Source organism: Dermochelys coriacea, chromosome 12 (assembly GCF_009764565.3).
Source record: "Dermochelys coriacea isolate rDerCor1 chromosome 12, rDerCor1.pri.v4, whole genome shotgun sequence".
NCBI classification, from domain to species: Eukaryota; Metazoa; Chordata; order Testudines; family Dermochelyidae; genus Dermochelys; species Dermochelys coriacea.
Window position 1 is genome coordinate 27,603,018 of NC_050079.1, and position 12,214 is coordinate 27,615,231.

At 38.7% G+C, this 12,214-nt stretch overlaps 1 protein-coding gene across 1 annotated transcript in view; it reads left to right on the forward strand.

The window, feature by feature from the left end:
* CDH11 (cadherin 11) overlaps positions 1–12,214 on the forward strand; it is a 107,001-nt gene that overhangs the window by 47,377 nt on the left and 47,410 nt on the right. The window contains exon 2 of the mRNA XM_038368587.2: positions 2,157–2,287. The gene's annotated coding sequence lies outside the window, so the exon portion shown is untranslated. The remainder of the gene's footprint in view (positions 1–2,156; positions 2,288–12,214) is intronic.

A 12,214-nucleotide genomic window follows, 5' to 3' on the forward strand; every position in this document is an offset into this window, starting at 1 on the left:
TAATCCTAGGGTAAAATGCAGGCCCTGAACCAATGTATTAATTTCACCACAAATATAAAATATTCACTGGAAAAAACAGCATGTGAGCAATTCATTTCATTTAGTTGTAATGCTGAGTCCTCTGCACAAAATATTTAAATTTCTTTACAAAAAAGAGAAACGTCTATTAATGGCTCACAACTATATTGCACTTATTTTATTATTTAAATGTTTAGCAAACCTAAGTCTGTAAAGACAAGGAAGAAAAGGTTTGAACCATAGAAGCAGAAAATTGTATTCTTGTAGAAATGGGAACTTAGTTTTCTTCTGAGTAATTCAGCTTGTTGGGGACACACTGGGTCATTCTACTCCCCGCATTATATCTGTGCTATCCCTGATTACAATCAACTTGCACTGGTATAACAGAGTTATTATCTCACACTGAAATACTTAATAATTATTATCAACTGCATAATAGAAGCTCTGAGAATATAAGATGCAGCGCCCTTTGATCATCTCTTAGTAATAGTCACTGGGTAATGGAGAAATTATCATGTGCTCATTCTCTGTAATGTGGGTAATAGGACCATGATGATGATGATGATGATGCAATCAACCTGTCTGTGTGGTTGGGCATTGATACCTGTATGGAGTCCCACTGACTTCAGTGGGATTCTGCATGGGTGTAAGGAAGCCCTGGTTGGATCCCTTTGCAGGATGGAGCCCTACTTTAGTCCTAGTTTAATATTTAATAATTGTAAAGAGCTATCATAAGGCTTTGATAATTTTAATGTAGATTTTACTGAAAGAGGTAAACAAGATATTTTTTAAAAATTCAAAACAAGTTGAGAATTTTATGCTATTTTACTGAAAACTTGAGGAATGTACCTCTCCTATTCTCTCCTGCTCCATGCAGATGGTAAGTAGCATACTGTAGATATCAGTCAACAGGTGTATGCACACAGCCATAAATATCCAGAATACTGCTGAATTAGCCTGTAGGTGCTGGCTGGGTAAAAGGCAGCATTCCAATTTGTTGAAAGGATTAATTTTTTATTGGTAAATGTTGGTAAACGTCAATTTCAAAGTACAAACACATAAACCAGAGAAAAAGTATTTCCTTCAGTAATAATCAGAATATAAAGACAAACGAAGAAGGAAAAATGCAGCTTGAGAACTTAGATTCATTTAAGGATATTTACTTTATATATTTCGACATGCGATGTTCACAATTTGTGTTTTAAGTTATAAAACTTTTTGAATCTCAATGTCTGCTGTCATTACATAATTAAGGTCTGACCCTCCCATAATTTCCTGCAACTATGAAAATTTAAATAAATAAAAATAGAAAAAATGCTTAAAAATAAACATTGAAATTATCTGTCAGATTTATTTTAAAATGTTGAATTCTGCCAACCCTAAGTATATCACAGCATCAAGAAGACAACATGTAGGCTTGGAAATTTAGTAGTAACAAAATACACGTTTTGCAATGTACACATTATAAAATAATGTGGTTTATAGCCATGAAAATAAAGTTAATTTTCTTGTTGTATGAAGGAACTTCCCATGACCACAAACCCAAGGAAAGATGTGTTCTGTAAACCTGCCCAACAGAAGAGCCAACCCCTGCCAATTTTCAAATTCCCAATGCAACTGTAACTCTTATCATGGGCATGTAGTTCCACTACTCTAGAGGCAGTTTCCTCTTTGCCTTATTCTGTCATGATATTAAACTATCTGATTTGTAATATGTCTTACAGCACTTAGAAATGCTGGAAGCATATCTTGTTGGCTGATGATACCTGACGTGTGACTGTAGCTGGGTTGTTGTTTTTTCCCTACAAGTGTCTCTTGCTCTGAAGAATGTTCCCAGAGCATATTTTCTTTCATGAGATTCTATTTGTCTAGGAGGTAGAGAGAAAGATGTGAAGGGATCTTGGCATGGCTTCCAGCACTTTAATTATGGGAACATTCTTCCAATAATAGGTCTATATGGGTAAAAGTTACTTGCAAATTCTATCCCCGGCCTATAGATATTCTTCTGTCTCCAAAATCCCATTGGGCTGTTGGGGTAACTTAAAAGTTAGTGCTTTTTATTTGCTTGTTTGTTTTTCCCTTGTTATTGTGACTGTAAAGTTACTTTTGATTTCAAATGAACTTTTCATTCTTTGCAGCAAGAGCTGAGATATCGGATAAGTGGCAGCACAAAATTTAAATCTTCATTGTCAACACAGACTCATTAAGTGGCCATTCAAATGGGCGGAATATGTTACATAAATTGGCAGCAAGTTTCCAGTGGGTGAAGGTAAGACATCTGACTTCATGACTTATAATTGACAATTTAGGTATACGTTGCTCTCTTTTTGTTGCTCCATATATACACTGTGGCATGTCAAAAATTAGTAACCTTTTCTTTAAGCCAATTTGTTGCCAGATTTTCTCCGAGTTTTCATAGGATGGGTCCACTGGTCTTCAGTGCCACTCAGAGAGCTTGTGCCTTAGGACACTGAGCATCTTGCTGTGACTATCCTGTAATGCACTGTTTGACAAGCTGCACTATTCACATCATGCTCATTTACATTTATAACATCATAGCTCTTCTTAAGGATGCACAAAAAGGAATTTAGCACTGAAGGGGTTGAGGGGATGGTAAGCTGTAGTCAGGAATTTTCCAAAACAATGAGAGTAACCATATTACATTAATCCAAAAATGGGCTCTGTGTTGCTGTTTTTCTAAGTCTGCATGGATGAGCAGCTTTTGTATTTATTTTTCACCTGTACCATTTCATGTAATGTCACTAATCTTGAAACAGCCATTCATACTTGTGCTGCAAAAGGTTTTGTTGTTCACTGTGAGGCTTAGCTGAAAAATGCTGCTGAAAATGTGGAGACAGGGTGATAGGGGTAAACCTCAGACTCCAAAAAATGGTTCTATTATTCTTCCTCCATAATTCTATTATCAGCCTTTAACCTCTGACATTCTGCGCTTTTCTGATCTACCAATGAAACAAGAGATTCCTCAGAGGTGAGAATTCTTAGACAGAAGTATCCATATTTTTTTTAAATCAATGATCAAATCTGTAATAAATAATATAGATAGTAGTGTCATTTATAGCAGCATCAGATGTAAAATCCCTTTTGAATTGTGATGTTTTTAAAAAAGTCTACAAGACTGTGACATTAAAGCTCTGTAGCTATCTGATTCATTTACATCTTTTTATATTCAGTACACTAAAGTCCTGCTTGACAGATGCTTCATTTCTGTGGAAATGTCCTTGAATGATGATGATCTGATTTCTGGCAGTCAAATGGGCAAAATACTATAATATCCCTATGAACAGCTACATGGATGTGCATGTCCGACATTCGCTGAGTCGTTAAGGTAGACGGCAACAATTAGTATCAAGTTGCAATAGAATGGTTCCAACCATTAAACTGACCCCACTACACTTAATTTCCTGAGGAAATCTATAGGCCTCTACATCTTTGTCAGGGTTCCTTCCCCACTCTGAACTCTAGGGTACAGATGTGGAGACCCGCATGAAAGCCCCAATCTTATTTCTACCAGCTTAGGTTAAAACCTGGTATGCTGTCACCACCAAGTGATTTAACAAAGAATCAGGGAAGAGACCACTTGGAGACATCTTCCCCCAAAATATTGCCCCAAGCCCTTAGACCCCCTTTCCTGGGGAGGCTTGAAAATAAACAAGATGAGCACAAACCAGCCTTGGATTTTTAAGACCCAAAAAACCCAATCAGATTCTTAAAAAACAACTTTATTAGAAGAACAAAAAAAGATAAGAGAACAATTCTGTAAGATCAGAATGGAAGATAATCTTACAGGCAGCCAGATTCAAAACATAGACAATCCTTCTAGGCAAAACCTTAAGTTACAAAAAGACCCCAAAACAGGAATACATATTTCCTACAGCACAGCGAATTTCACCAGCCAAAACAAAGAAAACCTAATGCATTTTCTAGCTAGATTACTTACAGGAGTTGGAGGGCTTGCATGCTTGATCCTGGCAAAGGTATCACACAGACAGACAAAAGCCTTTCCTCCCCACTCCAGATTTGAAAGTATCTTGTCCCCTCATTGGTCATTTTGGGTCAGGTGCCAGCCAGGTTACCTGAGCTTCTTAACACTTTACTGGTTAAAGGACTTTGCCTCTGGCCTGGAGGGATTTTATAGCACTGTATACAGAAAGGTGGTTACCCTTCCCTTTATATTTATGACAACCTTCAAACTAGGAAGAAGCTGTTCTATATATTTGTGTCTAACAGTGCTTCTTATTTTGTTATTCATTAAAACTCAATTGCCAAATGTTGCCATCCAGACCCAGTCCTTGGTCAGGCAAAACTCCCAGTGAAGTTACAGTTTAGCCTGAGTAAGGGCTACATGATTTGTATGCATGCAAAAACACTACCGACTTAATAAACAAAACCCCCCACCTTGTCTTAATTACGGGCCCAAATCTGCTCCCTTTCTCATCAGTGGGAGTTAGGCAACTGATTTAATGGGACGGGAGCTTGGGCTCTCTATGCACATCTATGCTAGTTACTGAACTTTAGTGTTCACATTACTAAGATTCTGAATAAAGCCTAATCTGCTGTCTTTTCAACTTGGCACCCCCTCTCATTTCAGGCTTCTTAGTCCAGGCCTACTTCTGCTCTTTTCATTCTTGGCTCAGTGCTACACTCACAAGCAGATTTTATTTTAATGACATTCTTGGATGGGGACAAAACGACCACCACATATGCTTGGGAAAAGTAAAGAAGAAACGTAGAACTACTAATGTGGGGCTCAAATCTAAATTAACTCAGGTTAAGCAGCATCTTACATTGAAAGCAGCCCCATTGGTTTCTCTAGGTGCTTTTCCATTTCAGAGTTATGGGAAGTTAGAGATGTAATCATTTCTGAAAGACTTCCTGCATAGTGATTTTAGGATGTCCACTGTAAGGTATTTGAATTGTCTCTCTGTAAAGGGAGATGTAAAGAGAATGAACACATACAGCTTTTGTTGATTGTCATGTAAAGCTGTGTGTCCAGATGGTTCTTAAATTCTCTGTTTCATTTTGGAAGATTTTTTTCTTAAATAATTTTGCTCCTGTTACGACTATTCAGAAATGTAGATTTCCTGTTGCAGTCTCTAAATCATCAACAGTAACCAAGGTAAAATATGCATGTACAGTTATGATTATTGAAACAAAGCAGCAAACTGGAGCTATAATCAGTGTATTCACATAATACAGACCTGGCCCACTCTGTCTGAGGATTGTCTTTCCTCTTCTGCTCTGCAAACCAGCTAGGGTGACCACCTTTTAAAAATGCAAAATCAGGACACATGTAGAAGCCTGCCCCCTCCATAGCCCTGTCTCCTGCTCCTCCTGTTCCCCCTGGGCAGACCAGAAGCTGGAGCTAGACAGTGGTAAGAGCTGGCCAGGGAGCAGCATACCCCAAACACCATACAAATTTAGCGCCCTCATGGCCAAGATGGAGTCTGCTCTGCAGGCAGCTCTGGCCAAAAGATGGCACGTGCAGGAATGCAGCAGGAAAAATTCTTTCCACAGCAGGGACACCTGATCCAACCCTCCCAGGATGAACACCCACTGTAAAAGTACAATGGATATAAGAAAGGGAAATATTTATTTACAGAGGGATGGGAGGAGAAAAACAAGGGGAAATAGAGGGGGAGCGGTAATACAGGGTTACAGCCAAACCAAGGTCCCACAGGCCCAGTAGCAGCACAGTCTGAAAGGGCAGACACCGAGCAATGGGTCTGCACACAGAGTTCAGGAGTCCTGAGCAAAGTTTCAGTCCAGTGCTGAGTCGTGGGTGCTCCTGGTCGTCTTTGGCACCAGTAAACTTTCCCCAACAAACCCTTCCGGTGCCCTCTTCTGCTGCTCTCTGCAAAGCCACACAGAGCAACCACGTCCGTCCTTAACTAGCTAGCAGCCTCCCTCCTTATTCCCAATGTAGAGTCACAAGCCCCAGTACCACAGCCCCATGCAGCTCTGATACCGATACTGGGTCCAGCTTTGGCCTGTCCTTCTCTGGCGATTCCTCCCTGGCACAGTGCTCCTCCTGGCTCCTGTCCTGGGGTGTCCCCAATCGGTCATCCTGTCTTTCCCAGGCTTCAGGCAGGTTCTCTGATGCTTCATTTTGTGAGGGCCTGCTTGCTGCAGCCCTTCTCTTGCTGGAGCTCCAGAGCCACCCCTGTGGAGTTTCCCTCCTTTCTCTCACTGCTCCCCTACCCCTTAGGAAAAAGATTTAAAGGGGCCATGAACTAATTAATCGACACAACTCCATTGTGTGGTAGGGGGTCTCATTATGTTTATGCCATCATTTTATATACTATGGAATCCCACTTATCCAATCTAACTGGGACCGGGGACAGATTGGATAATCAAAAATTCAGATAGTCCGGAGAATGGGAAAGTGTTAGGCTGCAGCGCTGTCTAGTGGCCACAGGAGAGATCACCTGCTTTTGGACCTGTGTACACTGGTTGTTCTGTTAATACACAGAGCCAGATAATGGAGAGTCGGATAAATGGGATTCTACTATATGTTTATATCTTGTACCAAATTCTCTGATTTCTTAGGGCAGCTTTGTGTCAGTCTTCCATCAGAAAGCTACCCTAAAGCCATCATATGTGACACTGGAGTATTTTTCCAGTATAGTGGACTCCTCTGCATGTATTGAGAAACTGCAGGATCTTCTGTGCCACCTTCATTATAGCTATGCACGTATCTTGTGGTTATGTAGATCTGTGTGTAATTTAGATGCATCTTCCAGAGTCCTGACTAGTTGCCATTGGTTTCGCTAGGGTTGGGTCTATTGGCTATAGATTTTCCCGTTCATTTTTGCATGTCATTAGTTGGAATTATGCACTCACATTTCAAGGGGAGAGGGCAGTGGACACACTTGAAATGTTCCTTTCCTTTTGAAGGGAAGTTTAAATTAGTTTGAGAATCATTTCCTGAAATTAAAGGCCCTAACCTGTGCTTACTGAATTCACTGGGATTCTTTCACATCCCAAATAGAGAATATTGGTAAAACCAATAGTATCTCTCAAACGGATAGAAAAAATTTCAGTACCCCCACTATATTTATGAATTCACTGTTATAAAATAAAGTAGGTAGGTCACATATACATCTTTTTAGTGCTCATATGTATTGTAAACTGTAGACTGTGACAGGAAAAAAACAGAGGGTCCCAAACGTATGATATTGGCAGGAAATAATTTCCCATCTTTTTTGTAGAAATGGCACAGGGAAAAAAGGCCAGATTTCAGATATTTAAAATGTTCACCTGCTCATAAGTGTTAGCAAATTTGAATGTGGCCTAATATATCCATACATAATGCACTGTGCCTCCCACAATCTGCTTCACATTACACACAAGAACATCCCATGTTTACACTTCTGTTTTTTAATGTAACAGTCATTTACATAGTTTTCATAAACCTTTGTTTATGAATTCTCATCCATCAGTTAAAACAGCCTTTCCACAGTCACGTTAAGGGAATCTAATTCAATATTCTGAGCTGCCATGTTTGGATCATTTAAGTAAGAGTCTACAGAACCCTGTAACACAAAGGCAAAGATATATCCATTAATATGTGTCCAGCACGTATTTGGACACACACCTTCCAGATGTAGTCTTCTATATTCAGTATCTAAAGAAAAATCTCAATTACATAAACAAACACTTGTCATTTAGGAAGAATTAAGTGACTTCAGTTGTATATTAAGGTATGATCCAAAAAAACATTGAAGGAGATTAGTAACTTTAGTCATGCAAATAATCCAGTTGACTCCATTGGAACTGCTCTCATGCTTCTTAGCATATGTGCAACATGCCTCATGTGGCATGTGATCACCATTCATCACCGAATTTCATCCGCTGGGCTTGGTACTGACTGGGAGTGTGATATGAATGCTGAATCATGCCCCCCCTTGTAGTTCAACACATATGTAAAAACCTTGCTGGAGCAAGGCCTATTGGCCAGAGTTTCAAAAGTATAAATTAGTTTATGCCAATTCCAGTGTGCATGCACAGTTTGACAAGTTGGGGTCTAAATGTGCAAACACTGATGTTGCTTGGGCTAAAGTAACATCTTTGGAAATACAGCTAAAAGGGATGTGGAACAATTTATTCATCTTGTTTGAAACATTACAAAAGAAAATATCGGTAGCATATTTTTTCTATGTGTAGCCAAACCACGAAAAACATGGTGAGAAGAAAATATGTTCACATTACACTGTTTCTCACAATCATGTTAACTCCTCGTAGAGCTGGGTGAGATTTTTTTGTGAATGTTATTTCTGTTAAATTGATATTTTCCATAGTGAAATGTTGATTTCCTTCCCACCACACACACACACACACACACACACACACACACACACACACATTTTTAGATTTTCTGTTGAAAAAATTAAATCAAAATATTTAATTTCAGGTCAGGTTGACCAGAAACTAAATATTTTGTTTCAAGTCATTTCAAAACTGATCTCTACAGTGCCTTCTGTGAGTTATAGTTTTGCATGTGTCATGTTCCCATTCTCTTCTGGGCTGGGATCCCTGATTGGATATCAGCTCCAGTTATGCACTGCAAGCATAGGACTACCATGATGCGTTGCGGTGGCTGAGTCAAAGAGGGAACCCACAATGCGTCATAGGAGATGAAGTCCAGGTAAGAAGCGTGACCCCTCAGGGAGAATGGGGACATGGGGCCGCTAAACTACACTGTCCATCAGGCTGCACAGCAGCATATCCAAGTCAAAATATTTGTTTTTCAGACAAAAAGAAAAATGAAAACTCTTTGTGAGGCATTTATTTTATTTTTTGACAAAAAAAAATCAAAATGTGTATGGAAAGCAAACGCTTTTTGTTTAAAAAAACAAACAAAAACCCTTGTTTAAAACAGAAGTCAAATTTTCTGTCAAAAATGTTTCTATGCAAAATTTTCAACCAAGCCTACTTATTTCATTACATAGCTTACTGGAAAAAGCTAGCTTCAGCCTTAACTGTTGGCAAACTAATGTCTCCATAATGGTCCCTTTCAGATTTCCACAACGGATAGTTTCAAGAAATAAATAATGTCATTATATAGTGAAACACATGCATGATATACTGATACTATTAATATTACCCAAGACTAGATACTAAAGAAATACTGCTCCAAGCCATCCATGAACTAGAAAAATATGATCAAAGAAAAATGAAATGAAATCTATGTATCTTGCCCCATGTCCTAAAGGGAGGAAGTCGTGGTCTAAGAGACTGCTGGAAGTGATTTCTAAAGCATAGAGCAGCCCCTGCTTATCACCAAGATTGCCCTTAGTCCCCAAAAGCTCAGTCCTAGGGACTCTCAGCAGAAATATGTCCCATCCAATCATAACTGCTGTGATAGGGCATAGAGGGGGATGATTTCTCAGAGTCTGCCATGTCCTCAGCTATTTAGGGCTTCATAGATAATAAACTATACCTTGAATTGCTCCTAGAAACTAGTTTGCTGCCTCAAGCATGAAGCTTTGCTGCATATTAGAAAGAACACTACACACTGTACAGCATGTACATTTAATTCACTTGAGACATTTACCAAGACCAATTATTGCATTGTTAATCATAGTTAAAGAACAACTTCTTTAAAATATATTGAGGAATCTTTCAGAAATACACACTAACGGATTTTACAAACCTAGTGTTTTTTGCAGTTTTACTAATTTGTAAATCACACAGATCAGGGAAAATCTAATAGAATGCATTTCTGAAATAGGATTTTCCCACTTGATTCTTGACAACCTGCATTTGCAACCATTCAGCTATTTTATTTTGAAATGGCTTTTCAATTATATTCTAGTGCTGTAGGGAAAAGGTTTTTGACAAAGGCATGACATAAACCATTTATACTGCAGCTCCATCATCGTTCCCATAGCTAAACTAGACTGGACAGTTCATTAAAAAGAAAAATTAATAGCACAAGGGTTGCAGGGAAACAATAACAGATGATGACTGGCCTGTGGCAGCCCACTGAATTTGTGTAGTGGGATAAAAATGATTCCCCTAGCTCATAAATGAAGGTTTGTTCCAAGGTTTTAGGCAAAGCCTGTCCATCTAGTCCTTTGCAAGAAAAAGCTGTATGTCTGAGATACCTGAAAGGTCCATAAAAGTAGTATTTTGGAACTTCTACAAAAGTATGTAGCTTTTATCCTAATAGAAAATACATATTTCATTAAACTTTGAAAACACAAGAATAAACATAATATATGTCAGAAGAGAATATATTAACCAAGAAGAGCTAAACTGTTAATTGGATGATCCTCCCCCCAAACACCCAGAGCAAGCGGGAAGGGAATAGGCACAATCACGGCTCCATCCCCTCACTCATTGACTAGTGCAGTCGAGCTATATTGCAATAGGAATGTAGGAGTGTTGTTACAGCAATGCTATGAACTCCATGTTCAAAGGGATATTTCACACAATATAGATTCTATGATACATTGTCTGTCATTTTAAGTTAAGGGACACAATCTTCTACTGAAGGCAGTTGGATTTTGGAAGGGCCCAAGAAATCAAGCCTAATTTGTGTTGAAAATGAAATATAGGAATGTGTAATCTATAAAAAGGTTGTTAAGTGAGATTAACAAATTATCCATGAGGTGGCGTGTGCCTTCTGTGTGGGACAGATGGCTGGTGGGTTCTGCCATGAGTACTGGCTGGCACCACTGCCATCCCCACCCTTACAAAGACAACATAATTATCAGAAAAGATCATTTGTAGCCCCACCCTCTGATACTGGAGACAAATGATTTCTGGTGGAAAGCTATGTATTTCTGCTTCTCCTCTCTCGTGTCTGGTACCATGACTGCACACAGGCTCCAACAAGAAGGATTACTCAGTCTGAGAGGCCTCCTACCCAACCTGACTTGTTTGAATGGGATAAGATCAACCTTTACTATAATTATGATCTATTAATTGTACAAGTTGTTTTGGGTTATAGTGAACCAAACATAGATATACTGCCAGCTCATAAAAAAGTTATTCTTCTCTCTGAGTTCTGCCTACTGTAGTTACAGGTGTTACCTAAGATACTAGAACTGAATTAACTTGGGGGGGGACTTTATATTTGTCAGTTTGTTAATGTTGTGCAAATAATCTCATTTGGGGCATAGTGTTCTTTTGTTGATTTCCGCGTTCAGGGGTTAGATGCTAACTGCAAATCTTGGTACTTCCTTGTTTTATTTAAATTTTCACAGGGACTATTGCTCTCTTCTCCGCTACCTAAAAACACAGGAGAGAAAAACACTATTCCAGGAAACTACCTTTTTTGGTGAATCACAATGCACAAATTATTCCAAGGATAGCACAACCGAGTCTTTGTTAGGCTCTGTCACTGCACAGCAAATAGCCCAGCAGTTAGTGCTGCTCTGCTGCATTGCTGCAGTATAAACAAAACAATACAGTATTCAAGGGGCCTGCAATGGACTTTACTTTAGCTGCTGAGTCCCTCCCTTATTCAATTATATCCCTATAGCAAGTTATATTTTTTAAAAAGATGGGTTCCTGTTTAATAAATCTAGAAGAAATACAAAAATATTTTAATAGAAAAACTTATCTGTAATGAATAGAACAATTAATAATTTCTTTTAAAACTGTATTAAAAATGTAGAAAATGCCCACTGCTGTTAGGATATCTTCATATGTGGCTCTTTGGAGGCCCAGTTCTTACTCAGGTTAAACTTTCATTTAAATGTTTCATTTAAATGCAGAACTGGGCCCTAAGAAAGATTCTTTACCACAGAATTAGCATGTACCATTGTCATGAACCTGCAGCGTGGATCATTTTACTAAGAGTTACTTCATTAAAATATTTCAATGTATTGCTTTGGGGGGAAATAAAGTCACTGAGGAGACAGACTCTGATAAATTTACTCATGATGAGTAGAATTGTACTGCAGGAGGAGTGCCATTGAAGACAGTGGGTTTCAGAATCTGGGTTAATGAGAAAACATCAAAAGCAATAAATATAAGCTATCATACTGTTCGCTTTATTTGCATTCTTCACATTCACTTACCGCGTTCAAATACAGAATCTGCTTTCTCTAAAGTACATGAGATTGTGGACAGTCTACAGCAATGTCATTTGTTCGGATGACGTAGAATTACTATTGTATCTCTAAGATATAAAACTGTGAGATGTGAAATTTTAACAAGATTGCAT